Source organism: Podarcis liolepis (genome assembly GCF_965112155.1).
Source record: "Podarcis liolepis genome assembly, chromosome: 2".
NCBI classification, from domain to species: domain Eukaryota; kingdom Metazoa; phylum Chordata; class Lepidosauria; order Squamata; family Lacertidae; genus Podarcis; species Podarcis liolepis.
In genome coordinates this window covers 57,088,145-57,107,624 of record NC_139555.1, presented here as the reverse complement: position 1 = coordinate 57,107,624, position 19,480 = coordinate 57,088,145, and the positions used below count along the sequence as shown (strand labels likewise).

Below are 19,480 nucleotides of genomic sequence, written 5' to 3'. Positions count from 1 at the left end.
CGCATAGAGTAATATGGGGATCTTGAGCTGTTGTAAAGAGGGGGCAGATTGATTTAGGGCCTTCATGGTTGTAACGATGTCATTGATGTAGAAATTGAATAGAAAAGGGGCCAAGAGGCAGCCCTGTTTGACCCCTTTATTCAGAGGGAAAGGATCAGATAGAGCACCCAGAGGGCCGAATTTTACTCTGGCCGATATGTCATTATGAATTTCCATAAGAAGGTGGAGGAGTCTCTTATCTATGTTAGTGTAACTAAGCTTCTGCCACAGCCTATCTCTGGGGATGGAGTCAAAAGCAGAGGTCAGGTCCACAAAAGCCGCGTGCAGTTTGCAGTTGAACCTGTTTAGGTATTTATCAATCAGGGTAAATAGAACAAGACATTGGCCAGATGTGCTGTGACCTTTACGGAAGCCAGCCTGTTCCGGGTGGAATAGCTTTGTTTCTTCAGCCCACTCGATTAGTTTCTCTAGCAAGAATCTAGAGTAGACCTTGTATGATATATCTAGCAGGCTGATAGGACGATAGTTACGCGGATCTTGTGGGTCCCCCTTTTTATGTATTGGGATGACTATGCTCTGTTTCCAATTAGGTGGAATCTTAAGAGTAGCATTAATAGTGGTAAAGAGAGATGCTAAAATAGGGGCCCACCACGTCTGGTTCGATAAGAATACCTCAGGTGGTATCATATCCTCCCCCGGGGATTTATCCCCTGAGAGCGTGCTGATTAGTTGTATACATCTCTCTGGGGAGACTGGCTCCCAGGGGGGCAAGGCAGATGCTGGAAGAGTGGAGACAACATTTACTTCGGGATCTGGGGCGGAATACAGCTGAGCAAAGTGAGAGTGCCAACTGGCTGCTGTGATGTTATTAGCGATGAATGAGGGGGGTCTTAAACCTGCATTAATTAAATTCCAGAATTTCTTGTCGTCACGGGTTTTAATGGCCACTGACAGTGCCGTCCAGCGTTCTTTCGCAAAGAGCAATTTCTTATGATGGAGCAGCTTCTTGTAGTATGAACGGAATTGGGCTAACTCCCTGATTTTGCTCTGGGTGCTGTCTGATTTCATATCAGACTGAAGAAGTCTAAGCCTACTTCTGCTAGTGTGTGTCTGCGTGTGCACACTGTATAGAGTGTTATGTTTTAAAATTATGCACCACTTGGGTATTATATATTGAGAGGTATAGCAGTTTTTGGTTAATACGTGAATAAGGCAATGATTCACTTATTTTTCCTTCTACCTCAGGAGGTGTCCATTGATGTACCTCTTAAAACAACACCACATTACATCATTTTAGATAGACTTTATTTTTATTAGATGAGTACATACAGTGATTGCAACAAACTGTCACCAGGCATGTCAGTTCAGTACCTCAGATGGAATCCTTTGCAGTAATGTGTCAGACAATTTCTATGTGTTCAATATACAGATTGTGAAAATTCTCTGAAGGCGGTATAATATAATCAGCCTTAACGAAACAGCTAAACTGATACTAATTAATTTTCATTTTGTCTGTGACTCATGTGTGAAGATGTCTCCTAAGAAAGCAAACAACGCTGTTACAACAATTCCAGAATTTTATGCCTCTTTTTACTAAGAAATATTAAAGTTCGGTAGCACACATGCTGAACATTTCAGAGGCACCTTGACAATAGTTAAGCAACAATTGTGGGACGAGAAGATTTGATAAACCCCTTGTCATCAATTGAGCTGGCAGCATTGCCTGCTAAAATGAAAAGAACAGCAGTCATTAAAGTATGATACTGGATTGGGGCCATCTACAACCTCAACATTCCCATGAGGTGAGAAAATCTTGCAAGTAAGCTCACCACACATCATCTTTAAAAACATGGGAGAAGTGTGGAAACTTGTTGAGTCATCTTTGTTGCTTTCATCCATTTCTGAACTTCTTGCCCAGCTCTTGAACCCTTGACTTTTGATGCTGAATGCTAAGCCTGCTGCTTGGTTTAAGAACAGTCCAGTTTAAGAACGATTTGTACACCAACTCCACAAAACCAGAAATAGTGTCTTGGTTTGAGAACTTTACCTTGGTCTAAGGACGGAATCCGAACGGTGGAAGGGCACCGGTGGCGGGAGGCCTCATTAAGGAAAGCGTGCCTCGGTTTAAGAACGGTTTTAGTTTAAGAACAGACTTCGGGAACAGATTAAGTTTGTAAACCGAGGTAGCACTGTATTTGCAGGCAACTTCAATCTACTGAAAATCTTAAACATATGATGAAAATGACCTTCAAATCTGTATAGGCAGTTGAATTCCAGTACCCTTCTCTTAACTGATGAACACTATTACAAATAAGCAATGACAAACCTAGACAGCATCTTAAAAAGCAGAGACATCACCTTGCCAACAAAGGTCTGTATAGTTAAAGCTATGGTTTTCCCAGTAGTGATGTATGGAAGTGAGAGCTGGACCATAAAGAAGGCTGACTGCCGAAGAATTGATGCTTTTGAATTATGGTGCTGGAGGAGACTCTTGAGAGTCCCGTGGACTGCAAGAAGATCAAACCTATCCATTCTTAAGGAAATCAGCCCTGATTGCTCACTGGAAGGACAGATCCTGAAGCTGAGGCTCCAATACTTTGGCCACTTCATGAGAAGAGAAGACTCCCTGGAAAAGACCCTGATGTTGGGAAAGATGGAGGGCACAAGGAGAAGGGGACGACAGAGGACGAGATGGTTGGATAGTGTTCTCGAAGCTACCAGCATGAGTTTGACCAAACTGCAGGAGGCAGTGGAAGACAGGAGTGCCTGGCGTGCTCTGGTCCATGGGGTCACGAAGAGTTGGACACGACTAAACGACTAAACAACCCCTGTGTGGAAATAATTCTACAGTGAAGAGGTCAGCTCTTTTGAAATTGCAAAGACAACAGGGATCTCGAGCCAAACTGTTTCCATTCCTGTCTTCTTCCAGTCCCTAGGTTTGGAAGATTACCCAGCCTCTCTTACTCTCTCTGGGAATCACCGCCTGCTTCTAAAGTTGCCACGTGCATTTTTCATCTCCTTTACTCATTTGTTGCCAGTGGGGTAGCTCACTAGGCAGAAACCTCAAGTGCTGCTGTGTTCTCACCATTACCTTTAATTCCCAGGAGGGTGAAGTGGGAGCGATGCTGCTGCAGCAGCAGCTTTGCAAGTGCTCAATTGTTGTGTGGATAGTGTTGTTCCTGCCAACTTCAGAGGCCGGTGCCTGTACTGGAAGACATATCCACTTAGAAAACAATGTACCCCATGCCAGCAATGGCAACCCACATTTCCATCATCTCCCACCTCCACCAGCCGGCTCTCCTACAGCCAGCTGCATGCTTAACTCAGGCTTTTAGACACAGCTGGCTATCAGCATGCTGGCAATACTCTGGAAGGAATTTGCCAAGAGGAGCAGCTGACACTTATGTGCAGACCAGACTTAGTCTAATGGGCACCAATGCATTTCCCAGCCACTGTCATGGGATGTCTCTGGCAGGACTGTAGTGCCTGAGAAATCATGAGAAGTCTGAAGAGCAGGCAAGATGTTCAACACAGAAAGTTTGGACTGAGGGATTGAGGTTATTGATGGACAAGAGAACACAGCACCCCCACACCCCGTGGATTAAAAGTCTGAAATGTCTCTAACAATGCCAGACAGTTTTACCTATTTAATAAGGTATATATTTAGCCTGGAGAAGAGGAGGTTAATGGGTGATATGATAGCCATGTTCAAATATATAAAAGGATGTCACATAGAGGAGGGAGAAAGGTTGTTTTCTGCTGCTCCAGAGAAGCGGACACAGAGCAATGGATCCAAACTACAAGAAAGAAGATTCCACCTAAACATTAGGAAGAACTTCCTGGCAGTAAGAGTTGTTCGACAGTGGAATTTGCTGCCAAGGAGTGTGGTGGAGTCTCCTTTTTTGGAGGTCTTTAAGCAGAGGCTTGACAACCATATGTCAGGAGTGCTCTGATGGTGTTTCCTGCTTGGCAGGGAGTTGGACTCGATGGCCCTTGTGGTCTCTTCCAACTCTATGATTCTGTGATTCTATGATTCTATGATTCTATGATTCTATATTTTTCTGATTGCAACTAGTAATGGACGATTTTCCCAATTTGGCAGAAACAGCTTTTGCAAAAAAAAAAAACAACAAAAATTATCTGCCCCAAACACAGAGACCAGTGTGGTTTGGAGGTTTTTATATGCAGGGCCTTCCTCGTCTACCCTCAGTGAGCATCTAAGGTCCCCTTTCTTACTGATCTCTCTGTCTGCATTATGGTGGGGGCATTGTATCTTTCTCCCCCACCCATCCTGATGTCTAGCACACCGGTACAGCTGCGTGCACAGGGAACACTGGAAAATGTAGCCAGGTGTGGACTTTGGTAATCTTTCATTATACAGTGGTACCTCGGGTTACATACGCTTTAGGTTACAGACGCTTCAGGTTACAGACTCCGCTAACCCAGAAATATTACCTCGGGTTAAGAACTTTGCTTGAGGTTGAGAACAGAAATTGTGCTCTGGTGGCGTGGTGGCAGCTAGAGGCCCCGTTAGCTAAAGTGGTGCTTCAGGTTAAGAACAGTTTCAGGTTAAGAACGGACCTCCGGAACAGATTAAGTACTTAACCCGAGGTACCACTGTATGGAGCCTTGTGAGATTGCAAAATTTGCGCCCCCAATGGATCTTCTCAGTTATGGATCTTCTCAACTTTGCAGCCTCTCGGTTCAGCACCCTGTGTGGGGCAACTGCCCACAGCACTCCAAATCCAGCACTGACATAGTTCCGAGCTTGACTGGCAAATAACAATAGAACTATCTCATATGTTTGCGATGAAAAGAGAGCAGAGAGATAGCATCCTCGCTTACCCGTCTAAAACATGATGGGGCAGGGCTTAGGAGCAAATTGTCCACGGATGAGGGTGAGGAAGGGAGGGTGAGAAAGCTTCAGTTCCTCTCTGATTCAGATTTAAATGTGAGCTGGAAAAGAACTTTAGAGATCATAGCATTTGTTTCATATTGAGGCTGCCTTGATTAGATATTCTGAGCTATGCTTGGATGATGTTGGGGTCCCTCACTAATTGCTACAGAGAGGCCTTTGTTGCAATGGATAGAAAACACATACCTCATCAAGAAGGTAAAACTGTGAGGGTTTGTTGTAAACAAAAACATGAGTCTTATTAAGCAATTTGTGTCTGTTTAAGCTACCGGATACCCCAAATAATCCCCAAAGGATTTTTTATTTTATGTCATCATTTACTGTACCGTATGCATAGAAATGTGTTCATTTGGAATCTCAAATCATGCATTTCCTTGGCCGTAAGTCATAACAGAAGCAAATATACAGGTCAGCAGGACAAATGCTCAAAGCGTAATTATAGAACTGTATGCAAAACATGAAAAAACAAATAATTAAAACAATCAGTCAGCCTTAAATAATTTACAGCATGAATATTCATGTACTGTTATCTTGATTTCTTGCTGGCAAGGTGGTGCTACCTTTTCTGTAACAGACTGCATTTGTTTGATAGTAAATACTCAAATGTAAAACCTGACAGTTTTAATGAGGTTCCTGAAATCGGACACTCACAAGAAAGATGGGTGACCTTGTGACATGTGGTGATGAACATGATGCTTATGAAGATGGTGTGTGGTATATTCAGGTGAATTTGCTGTGTGCTCACATGACCTTGTATCACTGATTTTATATATATATATATATATATATATTTGCTTTCGTAGATATATATATACACACACACACACACACACACACACACACTTTCCAGGGGGAACTCAAGGGTACTGACACCTCTTTTTGTTGTTGTTAAAAAGTGTGGCACTTAAGGTAACAGCTTCATGGTGAGTACTGGCACCTATTTTTCTAGAAAAAAAGCACTGATACATGTGTTGCTGGTCCACCAGTTACCACACTCCCCAGTAGCTAGAGAAAGACTCACATATGCAAAAGATGCTGGTGTTGAAAAGGAGGATACCAGCAACCAAGATGGATGCTTTTGTATCCCTTCACAAAATATTAAGCCTGGTGTAACTTGTCAACAACCAAGGCACTAAAACCAAGGTGCTTAAAACTGAAAGTGCAGAAACCTCAGGCACTTAGCCACACGTTTTATTGTGTCCCTCACCCACTTGTAAAATGACACTATTTACATATTTATTCATTCATTCATTCATTCATTCATTCATCTTATTTATTTATTGAATTTATATAGAGTAATATTGACACACACTTTTGGGCCCACCAAGCAATCATCTCACAAACATAATAAAACTCTATTGATAAGGGAAAGATAACTAAGTTACTACAACTCCCATCATGCCTGATTGCTGACCACACTTGCTTTCCTTGCTTTGTTGCATCTTGTCACACATATTGGAACCTGTCCCGGCTCCTGTTTTCTGGCCTGCTTTTCTAGAATATGACTCTGGTCTGATCTGGCACTGCTTGGTAGATCTGGGTGTGTCCTTCATACATATCCCAGATCCAAGCCACAGAGGGCAGGATTATAGCCCAATAGGTGTACTACTTTGGTGCAGAGATGTTGTGGGATGGATTCCAGTGGTGAGTGAGATCAAATCCAAAAGTGGTTGGAGCAATGAATGCAAGTCTTGCCTTTCTTAAGTAGATTATATTGCTGTCTCTGGCTTCCACCTTCCTTTGTAGTAATCCTTTTCTTGCAATTTGACCTCCTTTTAAGGCAACAACTAGCACTTTGACTTGTCCTTGGAAACATACTGGAAACTAATGCAAATTCAATAGCAATAGAGTTGCATGCTTTGAATAATGGCCCCCCATTGAGCAGTCTGGAAGCAGCATTCTGAACCAACTGAATTTTTCAAGCAGTCTTTAAAAAGTAGCTTCACAGTGAGTGTGTTGCAGTTGCCAAAGTAATATAATGTGGTCCTTTTTAAGAGGGATGTTAACAGAGTTTTCTTGGGCAAGAACACAGGGGACACAGAGTAACTAGATTAACAACTCAAAACAAATTTTGAAGCAGGATTAAATCCAGATTGTATTGCATCTTGAAATAATTCTGTGTAGTTAAGAAATATAAAATGCCACAATGTTTGCTTGTATTGATCACATATAAACTGCTGATCCAAATATATTTTTTCTTGCCCTGCAAGTTTCCTCATTTGGAAGTATAAAACATTTCTTTGTTACTGAATATTCATCCTGGGATAGCGCATATGGTACGGAATCCTGTGTATTTCTGTTATCTCTTAGGAGATGCAATGCAACAATTTGGGGAAAGTGTTCTACTGTTATGGGCTTAAAACTCATTTCAAGTTGTTTTCCAATTACGTATTTCAACTTGTTTTCCAATTAGGTATTCCATGAATGTTAAATGAAATTGCAGAGAGCTAAAATGCTAGCTGGCACTCACCCAGAAAAACAGGATCCACTTCTTGATTTCTTTATTCAAACATGTGAAATGAATTATTTTGAATTATTACAATGTAAGCCATTTTAATTTGTTCAGAAATGTCTCAGTGGACTTTCCTCTCGCAGTGTCGTCCAAACTTTTTAAACAGCTTTAATTTCCATGTTGCAGTTTACTTTGTTTTGCTATGTATTTTCTGTAGCAGGCTGTTCCATAACCTAGGCAACAATTTCTTAGATTGGACACTTTCACTAGTGGTTTCAATGCTATTACTAAGCAGGCTTTCAACGATGTGATGTTTTTGTTTTATAGCTATAGTTATCGTCCTAGATCACAGGAACAAATGTACATCTTCCATAGTTTCACTTTGTCATTGTCCTTAGCACCCACTTATGGCACCCAAAGAACTCATTTGACTTATGAGACTCCAAACCTGACACCAAAATATTAAGAATGGAACCATTTTTCTTCCATCATGAAAATCTATAGGCAGGTCAGTATGGGTATTTGAGCGCCAGTGGTTGTTTCTGCTTTTGGGCTGTATCCAGCTAAGCCCAAATTAAAGAACATACAATTAAATTAATGAATCTAAGTTAGTCATGTCTATTAATTTCCATGAATCTACTCTGCTTATGACTAACATTGGATACAACCCTATGATTCAAAATCATTGCCTAACACAATTTATCATTCTCATACCACATGTGCTAACGGCAATATATTAGTTTTGGCATAATTAAGAGAAGGTCCAACATCTTATGGTTTCTTTCATATATTACTATTGAAAGACGGTTTTTGCGATCAGAAAGGAGACTGGATCTCCTGGTAAGAAGATCCAGATAGGTGGGTAGAAGTGCAGAAAAATATTCACTAGATTCTGCCACATTTTAATTTCTTGTTGGATGTACAGTCATTAAAATAATCATCTTAGATACTTTCACAAAACAGCTTTCCTCAAGGATCTTTACAGAATATGGTTCTCTACTAGTACGCCTGGCGGAGAGAAGCCATTGTGGCTCTATTCACAGTACATATTAAAATTAGGTTCTTAAATCTCACTCATCTGAACTAAAGTGGGGGTGGTTATAGCTACCAATCCAAGCAGGGATCCAAGAAGCTAGCTTCTGTCAACTCACAGGGAACATTTAGTGTACTAGTTACAGAATGTTCGGAATAGAAAGTAAGTTCGGGTGAAAAAGTAGAGGAAAATATTTAAAATTGAAAGAGCAAAGTCTGAACCTCACCAGGGAATAAACAGAACGTAAAAGAAAACTATTAAAACTGCATGTATTCAAAACTGTTTATGAGGCAAATATGCAGACCTGAAAAAGCTGGCTTGGAGAAAATAGCCAAGAGCAGCTTCAGAACTGAAGGAGGGACATGCTCAAAGCAAGACATCTCTTCTCTGAAACAGAAGGCAAAAAGGCAAACTTGGCTCCAAAGGCCTCAGAACAAACAAAAATCATATTATAAAAACTTGGAGCTAAGCAAACACAAAAGAAAGTAAAGAAGTGAGCTCAACGTTGAGGTGCGCTCTCTTTTTCATCACTTTACACCTCCAAATATTCCTGTCTTCTGATTCATCCTTTTATCTCGCCTCACCTTTTCTCACTAAAATCCAGTTTGGTGTTAGTAAAACAGGTACTTTATTTTAATTTAAAATCATTATTTTGGGGAGTGACATACTTTCAAGCCTTATCAGAGTACAAGGAGTTCCATGAATTTCACTCAGAGCTGCTAATATGCCTCCTTCATCCTGGTACATGGTCTAAGCTTCTCCAAAGGCTTCCAGGGTCCGGGCAGACAAAGACACTTCTGCCCTTGAGGGAGGCATTCAGGTTTGCTTAAACCATTGGCCAGAGTCTTCTTGACCAAAAATTGCTTCCTTTTCACTCCACAGTTTCTGGGGTGATCAGCTTAACCATGTACTCAAATTTGTCCACAGAATTAACCTGTGTAATGCACATTGGCACACACCAGCCCCCCCCCCCCCGCCCCTGGTCTTCAAGTCTTTCCACCCCTTTTCATAAATTTACCAAGGTAGGAAAATGACAGTAAAGGCTAAGGAAACAGAGAGTTCTTGGCTTTTTGGAAATCCTCTCAGTTATCATGTTTCCTCCTACAGTAGGAAAGTGTGGGAGAAGGAAAGGCTTGTGACTATTACCGCTCAGCCTAACCAAAATCACAAAGTTCTTCTGCTGTTGAAATATTGCACCAAGCCCCTTGAGGCAAAGGAGGGCAATTCTCGAAAAATAGCTCAGGAAAGCTCTGACCCATTAAAAAACTGGTTTAGAAAAATTACTCTACCCATCACTAGTTTTGAGTGGTGGCCTAGATCACTACCAGCCTTCTGATGAACAGAATGAAGAGAAGTGTGCTTTCTTGCAGCTGCATGCTAACAGATACCATGCGAACTCTGATAATCTGCCAGCACAATAAATTTTGTTAGGGTTGGTATAATTACTGATGGAGCATATGGAACTTAGCAAAGCTCTGGGCAATTTATAATATCCCGTCGCTTTCATTACTGTCCATATGCACAACATTGCAAAAAACCGTTCTTTTGCTGCTTTCCCCACATTGTTAATTTAGCCTAATCCAATTAGGCATTTTTTCTGCATTGGTTCTACATATCAAGGTATAAAGAACACGGGGAGACAGTTTTAATGTAATTTATTATACTTTAATTGATTCCCCTCAAAAAATAATGTTAAATTCAAGAAGAAAATATTATTTTTTTATGCATGAGATTTCTTTTTCAGCCTTCATCTTAATATTTATTATGTAATGCTAATCTACCACTTGGTAAATAGTTGCTTGTTGCATACACTAAATGAGCTCTGCTTGCGCAACAGGACTTCCCCTCCTCTTCTCCCTCCACATGTTCTCCCCCCTAAATCTGCTACAGAGAGGTGGGAGAAACCCCAGAGCAGGTTTAGGGAGTGTGCAGCTCTTGGGGCGGGGGTCTCATTCTGCAAGTGGACTTCGTTCTGTGCACACATACCCCACCCTATCTCCCCAAAGACTTAACCATTGTCAATATCAGGTTGAGGGAAGTGCAAGGAGAGATGATCAAACAAGCAATTCTGTAGTGCCAGCTTTTAAGATTGCCTACTCTTGATGGGGTTACATTCCCTCTGAAGGAGCGAGTTTGTAGCTTGGGGGTTTTCTATTACTGTCACTAGAAGCTCAGGTGGCCTCAGTGGTGCAGAGTGCATTCCATGAGCTTCATCTTGTGGCCCAGCTATGCTATGTGGACAGGACATGCCTAACTTCTGGTGTCTATGCTCTGGTAAACTCTAGGTTAGATTACAGCTATGCATTGTACATGGGGCTGCCTCTGAATATGGTTTGGAAACCAGTTAGTTTCTGGGCCCAATTCAAAGTGCTGGTTTTGAGCTATAAACCTTAAACAACTCAGGACCACAATAACCCAAAGACCACCTCTCCCCATATGAACTGATCCAGAATGTGCAATAATAACCTGAGATCCTTCTTTGTGGGCCCCATTCATGAGAGGTGAGGAGGGGGGCAACATGAGATCTTGGGGTTACAACAGAAACACCCCATGATACTTTGAGCAAATCAAAAAATTTAGCTGACCTAAGCACATCTTTCCTAGTACCCTTACCTATTGCACCCAAATGCACCCATATATTCATATATTTTTGAACCACCTCATTGAACTCCCAGTACATCTGGGACCAGACCATTTATGAGTCAATTAAAACTGTTGTTTATTTGTCAAAATTAGAAAACAAAAGCTGTTCTGAAAAATACAAACCTTGGATACTGTTGTCAAGTATATGCAATAATGTGTCATTTTGCCTTTGAATGCAAATCTCTATGTTCAAAGGTTTTATTCTGCAAACAAAAGAGACTTTGAAGTGTCTTTATTTTACAATCAGAAAATCCTGTTCAACTCATGAAAGTTAAGTCCTCCTATCTTTTTATTTATTGATTTATGCACTAAGGAGATCAAACAGAAACTAGTGGGCACATAGTTTATTCCAAAAACTCATGCAAACATAAAGAAGCGGGAAAACCAAAGCAACATAATTCCACATAATTTATCTCACCTGGTTTCTGTTCTTGCACTTTAACTGCTCTCAACTGTTTTGCAATAAGTATTTTTAATAAATTTGTTTATAAAAAATTAATTTTTAATAAAAGTTTGTTGTTTTTTCATTGAACAGGATAACTGGCAGTTTATACCTTAAATATGTAGGCATGTTGATTTAGTCCATTTCTCTGTTAAGTCCTTTAAAAGAGAATAGCCTGTCACGAGAGCCATGGGCATCATGTGTAAATGTTTGGGTAAAATTTATAGGAGATTTATAATGCCAATAATTGAGCTGCCAGAGTAAGTCAATGGCAGAGCTTTCAATCTGCAACAATAAAAATGAAAAAAGGGGCTGACTTGGCTTCTTTGGGATTCTTTTTACTTTAAAGATGGGGCGAGGCAAGTTCATTCACAAGACACTCTCTGCCTATGAACGTTCTTGGTTCACTGGGGTGGTTGCATCTGATTCCACATATGAAGGCAGCAACTGGTTCTTGGTAAGAGGACTATGTACTCTGCCTCCGGCTCCACTACAACCTTCTCCTGTTCAACCCTTCCATCTGGCTGGTCAGAGTCTGCCCTCTACCTGATGAGGCTCTGCACTCCAAAGGAGGAGCAGGAGAGAGCGCCGGCATATCTGCTTCTCTTCTCTGACATCTAGAGTAGGCATAGGCAAACTCGGCCCTCCAGATGTTTGGGACTACAACTCCCATCTGTTGACCATCTGCGCCAACCAAGTGTGCGTAGCGACTGGGGCGATGGAATAAAAACTTGCCCGCAATATCTTTGCTTACTTTTTATTTCCAAATATATAATAAATCAACAGCTGCAAAACACCCCTTCTCATTACCATTCCTCAACAGTTCACACTACACCACCATACAAAACATTTGGTTAACTTAAATACAGTTTTCAAATATTCAAGTACCCTATCTCATCACTGCATTCGGTGCAGCAGGTAAACTCCCCCTCTAATTAGTTAAAGTGTTAAGATACCACAGGTGTGCTGAATTGTCAAGAGCTCACAGATGTGCTGCCATGCAGGTCATAATTACACACACCTCTGAGTAGCACCATTGACCACATCAATATTAAGAAAGCCCAACACCATCATCCGTAGCTAACAGGACCAGTGGTCAGGGATGATGGGAGTTGTAGTCCCAAAACATCTGGAAGGCTGAGTTTGCTCTGCCTGATCTACAGTCACAAGGGAATAACCTCCTTCTTGTATCTCTGGGTACCTGCCTTCCAGCCCTCATTTGATCCTTCTCCTTCTTCCTCCTCCTCTTGCATCTGAGGCTGCCAACCAGGCCTGATCCTGAGGCATCTGAGGGGCCCATGACACGGTCTCTGCTTCACAGAACTACAGCTGCCCTTTCCACAGCATACCAATGGTGCACAGACTATTTCCATCTTCTACATGCATCAGTGCTAGGACTCGATTTGCAACTAGTATGGCCAGGACTAGCTCCAGGCTTGAGGGTGTCCTTGATGGACTTCTCCAGTAGTGATGGCACTCCAATTCACATCTTCTTGGTGGTGAAAACAGTCACCCAGATGTTTTTGTTTTATTATGTATTTTGTGTTCTCATTTTCTGTTTTAATGTTGTGAACCACCTTGTGGTTCTATACAAACTTTAATAATAATAATACAGATACTAACAGGGATGGTTACTTCTACTTAGAATACTTACTGAAAATGAAGGTCTTCAGTGGGTGCTGATAAGCCAATAGGGATGGTACCCATCTGATATGTAACAGTTGAGAGTTCCCAGTGGTTGATGCCACTATACTTTCTTTAATGCATTATAACTATTAAAGCAGTTATTTCATCACAGGTGAAACAATAACCTCAGTTTTGTGGGTTTTGTTTGGTTTTTTGAGGCAAGAAGATATGCTTGAAGCAACGGCAATTGTGCTCTTGGCATAGTATGTACTATGTAGGCCTACTGAACCAAACATAGTAGATGCTCAGTTTGGGAAAATGGTGAGTTATCTAAAGAAGGAGGTGTATATGACATTCTATTTGGCTGTTCAGTTTCCCACAGTTAATATTGTGTGAGCCAGGAGAGTGGGGTATTTGCACATGTTCTTCCTGGCCCCACTTTCACAACTTGCACTGGCCTTTCCCCAGTGTTGCTCACTTGTTTATGAGACTGCTTCCATATTAGCAGCCAAGCATGAATGAGCTACAGTGACAGGGATAGTCAGTCAATGTGATGGGCTGTGGGGAGGAAGCGGGGTGAGCAGTGATGTTAAGTGATGCCTGGCTCATGTGATGTTAATTATGTGTAAGTGAATGCCTGACTAAGGCTTGAGGATTAATTGTATTTGGTCTGTTACACAGGGGATAAATTGCTTCATTCCCCCTCTAAATGCCATGAGTTCACTGGATGAATTTAAGGAAATCACTGTCTCTTGCCCAACAATCTTATGTCTGTCTACTGAAAAGTAGCCATGTTCTATTGGACTTATCCCAAGTAAGTGGATTTAACATTACAGCCTTAGTCTCAACATCCCACAGTTCACAGGTTGGGCTCCAGGTCCCAACATCTCCAGCCACTATAGCAAATAGATTAGGATGATAGAAGTAGTCATCAAGCAATGTCTAGAGGACTGCACCTAGAGGGCACAGTGGGCACATAGTACTATGAATCTACTGCTAACACCAATTATGGTTGTTAGACATCATGCTCACCCAGACCAGTCACTGTAGAGTTCTCACTGTAAGCACATATAAGACTTTATTCCAAACAATAGGATTAGTAATGATTTCTCTTCCTCTTTCATGTGGCTGACTACTCCCTTTTATGCTTCATTGGACTTCTATTCATCTTGACTTAAACACTCAAAGATATCAAAATAGTCTGTCAGTTCTAATGATCAGGTTTCTAAAGATTAAAAAGGAACCATTTGTTCTCTTCAGCTTGTAGAACATTCTGAAACTTACATAGCCTTGGAAGCAATTCTTTTTGCTAAGCTGAACCCTGAGCATGAGCATCAGTGGTGTGGGGTTTTTTTGTTTTGTTTTTTTGCTTCCTTCTGGAAAAAAACCCTAATCTTCAGATGTTTAGCATCTTCTTAAAGCTCACTGTACAACTTGAAATCATTTTCACTTCAACTCTATATTCAATGCTGTACATCAACTTAAAATTATATGGCAACCAGAAAAGAATGTGTATGTTTATGCTTCATAAAAGCAATAGCTGAACTGAGTAATAGACCCCTCAAAGTGATTACACCAGTCTTCACATTCTGTTGTTACAATTGGGTCTGTCTCAGCATTGTTTAAGATCTGATTAGATATTATTCTCTCTAATACTAAACACGGGCTGTGCTAGTTTATCAGTTAAGTCTATGGTTGAGTACAACTGAAACATGCAGTGCTAGGGTGTCATTTGAGGGACTGGGGTAGAAATGGAAGTGGGGGGGGGATCAACCTGCTCAAACTTCTAAAAATTTATAGTAAGTATAGTATAGTAAGGAGGAGGAACTAGGGTCGGAGGGACAAATGCCTTGAGGTGAAAAGAGCTGATCAGTTGTAATTTACAAGGATGTTTCAGGAATAATCCTCTGCCGTATAATTATGCTATGTTCAGTTTTCATGTGGAAGCCCTTCAGCATTATATACCATATTCAGGAACCGTTGTGGGGCAGAGAAGAGAGAAAGTTGTTCCTCCTCCTGAAATTCCACTCTCTTGAAACTGCTCACCCCTGGCAAGGCTCCCATTTAATGCCTCCTGGGTCTCTGAACAGGGATGCTCATTTTAGGGACTAGAAATACACTGCAGCTTTGGGTTTCAGGTGCCACTTGTTGTTTAAGGTGTGGGATTCTTTGGCATAGGAGGTACAGAACTGGTCTTAATAGTGAACATCAAGAAAGGGCCTTAATATTTCTGAAATGTCAACATGAACTGATACCAAGTTCATGTTGATATTTTAAACAGGCATGTTGCTCACTGTTCTGTCTCTTCCTGATAATATACTAGGGGACCTTCCTGAGAGGCTTCTCAGATTTTCCACCAGGCACTTGCAAACTCCAACTTCATTAAGCTAGTGATAACAATAAGAATAAGAATTAAAAACATTGGAGAAGGAGAGCAGGGAGCAGAAAGCTGCCATCAACACAAGAGAGTGCCTTTTCCCACTGGAGTTCATGAGCCTTGACCGTGAGCCCCATAAACCCCATTACGAAATTACTCTTCACACATCATGTACAGTCAGAGAGGCCTTGTGGGTTTGGCATCTCCTGTGTTGATAGAAATTCTTCATTAGCTACTACATTGACCCCTTCTTCAAAATAAGCCCCTTTTCCCCCTTGGGAAAGGTGAAAGGGCGTGGTAGGGAGGTCAAGGAGAAGCTGGGTGGAGTTGCAACCTTCAATTCAATTCCCTGCATTTTGCCTTGGCACTTGAAAAATGTAACCTCAAACGAACTCTCCCTTAGGTCATCTCTGTTCTTGAATCTGTTGTTGTTAATTGTTATTGGCTTCCCCCACCCCACCCCCTCTTTTGCTGTCACCAGGTCAGTGGTTAAAAAAAAGCAAAGAAAGTTGTGGAGGGCTGAAAATAATTAATCCACTCTGAAAGTTTTTAATGGAATACAAATGTTAATAATGTGTTTAGATTGTTTCAACACTATTAACAGTCCAGGAACAATATTTCTGCATTATACCATTAATGAAACACCATGCCTATGTATTCTGGCATATTTGCAATATTCCTGCCACTTGGACCTTGACAAAAATATCATTTCCACCAGAGCACAGAGCAGCGCATGCATAAAATATTAATTCTGTGCAGCATTTTGTATTATTTTAATTATATTAGGTTTCTTGGCACATAATTTATTTGCAGATGTGAAGTGAAAGCTATGTGGCTCTGTTTGCACTGACTGTGTTCAGCACCTGAGGTGTAACCATAGTGTGTTTTATATGTGCATAATTTAATAGGGAAATTTGCTACCTCTTTAAATGCAAATTGTAATTCTAATAGTTATGAGTGGTCTCTGGCAAGTTTAGATTGTGCTCATTGTTACAGGTTGCATCACTTAATTCATTTCTAAGTGCTATTGATTTCATAAGGGTGGCTGTACAGATAACCATGAAATAGTGTTTTTATTGTTCTAGGGAGAATAAGTAAATAAGACTAAAATGAACGCAGTGGAAAGGTCACCTCCATTAATGGCATGAAAGGGAATTCAGCAGAGGAAAATGTAAAGATGCTGCTGTGGAAAATGAAAAGGCAGCCAGAAAATACTATGGCTAGGATACAAAGAGCCATTTTACTGGGTCCCTGTGCCCCAGTATGCCTATCCATGTGTTCCCTGAACAACACTGCCCCCCTCCATTTAGCATAGAGATGAATATGAGAAGAGTTTTCAAAAACAGTTTTTGATCTGACATGGATCTCATAAGGTTTATGAGAGAGAGTCTGCGGTTCTTTTTTTGGTTTTTAAGAATCCTCCCCTGAAATTCTTCAAAAATACCTCCTGGAAGATTCCTCATATGAGGTGGCTAAATTTTGCACTTTAGTAATTAGGAAGCGTAAATCTCTTCTGTTGAATGGCACACTGCGAAGTTCCCCTGTGTAACCTTTTTTCTTTTCTGAGGTTGTTGCTGATTTCTTGTTGTCTGATCTTGTGGTGTTTAGTGTCACTGGCTTTGGCCGCAATAAAACTTGAAACTTGAATAAGGTTTATGAGGTCCTTGTGTCAGGGATCTGTTGGCTGAGAAGGCGGAAGAGATCGGAATGTACAATGAGCAGCTGCACTTCCTCCGAGAGAGAAGAGGAGGAGGAGCTGTCAGGAAACACGGAAACAGAGAGAAAGGAACAGCCTCCAAAGCTTGGGTTTTTACGTAGGGAGAGGAGGAAAGGGGGGGGGGCTCAGGAAGTTTCTATGCTGGAAAGGGAAAAGACACGAGCCACTTCCGGCAACTGATAGCAACTGAGGAAGACATGCTTTTAAGAGCTCCGGACTGTACATAGTTTTTGGACTTAATAAATCTTGTTATCTTGGCTAGCACCCACATATTTTCCTGACAGCTCCTCCTCCTCTTCTCTCTCGGAGGAAGTGCAGCTGCTCATTAAAGGAGGTGGCTCCCTGTACATTCCGATCTCTTCCCCCTTCTCAGCCAACAGATCCTTGACAACTTGAACATGTCTTGATATAATTTTTGGAAAATATAGGACAAATATGTCTCATTCTGGATAATTCAACTGAGTTCAAGGCCCAGCAAATGCATTGGTGGAAGTGTCCAACACAAGTCATCAGATCTCCTCCAGCCTTATATTCATGTATTTCATACACATATCTGCTTAGGAGACACTCCCACACATAATAGCTCTACAACTTTTATAATAGCCTCCCTTATTCAGACATACCTTTGGTTTTATGACACCTGAAAGAAGACGCCACCTGTGCCTGCTAGCAGTCGTTGGTTGCCTCTTCAAAATGACCCGGTGAAAAGAAGCAAACATGTACTTTTGCAACTATGCCTGTCACAATAGACAGAATGACCAGAGGGAAAATCTGGAAAGAAACTACTAATTGAGGAGCTTTGTGCCTGTCCATAATAAAAGTTAGATGAGGCGAGCTGAACAGCGACTACAGTGACATGCAAGCAATCTGTGTCACTAACCCTACTTAAAAATGAAGCAAGTAAACAACTTTATACTCCTGTCCATCTGTTTCCTGCAGTTTTGGAAGAGCAATGGTAGCATGAGATTTTGGAGGAATTTGTTCTTTGCAAATAATGAAGTTTTAAGTTATCAACTGGCCCAGGAGTGGTATCCAATGAAGTAATTTCATTTTCTGAAGAATGTTGGAGTGTCTGTCCTTAGCACAAGGAAGTTGTACCAGAATGATCTGAACTTGTTTTAGTGGGGTAGGGGCAGTGGCGTAGCGTGAGGGGTGCAGGGGGGGCCAGCCACACCGGGCGCAACATCTGGGGGTTAAGGTTTAGGGGCGCAAATCCACGGGTTGGGGGCGCAAATCCACGGGTTAGGGGGCGCAAATTACTTGCCTTGCCCCGGGTGCTGACAACCCACGCTACGCCACTGGGTAGGGGATCTGGATCAAAAGGAAAGGTGCTCAAATGCAAGGCACACAGGCACACAGATTGGACCATCCTATCTAATCCTCTGCAGTTCTATTATTCTATGATTCTTTGCTTTTGACGTGTGTGTTTTTGTGTCTGTCTGTCTATCTACCTACCTGCCTGCCCAAGTACACACATACACACATTGCTGTGGTTGCAATAAGAACAATTTCCTTTCTGGGCACCAGCTATAAGGAAACTTTAGTGCATCTGAGGCATCTAGGCATTATGGCTACTGTAATTTTGGATCTTCTTATATTGCTATCTTGCACATGTTTATTCAAAGGAAAATCCCACTCTCTCCAAAAGGGCTTACAATCTCGTATGTTTAGGGCTGCAGTCTTGGCCTTCGTGCAGACTCTAAAATAAGATCAAAGGAAATGCAAGCAGCACATTTCTAATTACATGCATTTCTATCTGTGTAGTGCTTAATAAAAATTGTACAACATACGTTTTAAAAGTAATTGTATTTATTCTGCCACTGGGGTGTATTAGAAAAACTCTGATTAGAAGCGGAATGTGTATTTACACAAGCTGAAGCAATCTAATCTCCAGAGGCACAGTATTTGCACAATGCCCTTTCTATTTTCTGTCACAGTTGTACTTGCTTTTGCAATTGTAATTTTTGCTTCCACAACTGTATGCTACATGCATTACACATGTTTCGTAATTATGAATTAATTTGATATTAAGCGATAGCTTCTGAAATCTTGTTTATTTCTTAAATGTGACATGGGGTGCTGTTTTAGTCTTAAATGTTTGATAAAACGATGTGCCTTAAATGAGAAGATTATCTAAAACATGATATTTTAATATTTCAGAGCCTAATACTGCTTTGCAAATTCAATTTCATTATTTTATTACTTGTCCACTAAAGACGCAAAGGTTTTCCCCCCTCTCCTCCCCAATAAGTGTGACATTCATAATATAACTCCA

General features: G+C 41.2%; 1 protein-coding gene across 2 annotated transcripts in view; it reads left to right on the top strand.

Moving 5' to 3' along the window:
* The window catches only part of FSTL4 (follistatin like 4), a 340,721-nt gene that overhangs the window by 238,708 nt on the left and 82,533 nt on the right, over nucleotides 1-19,480 (top strand). The window lies entirely within an intron of this gene.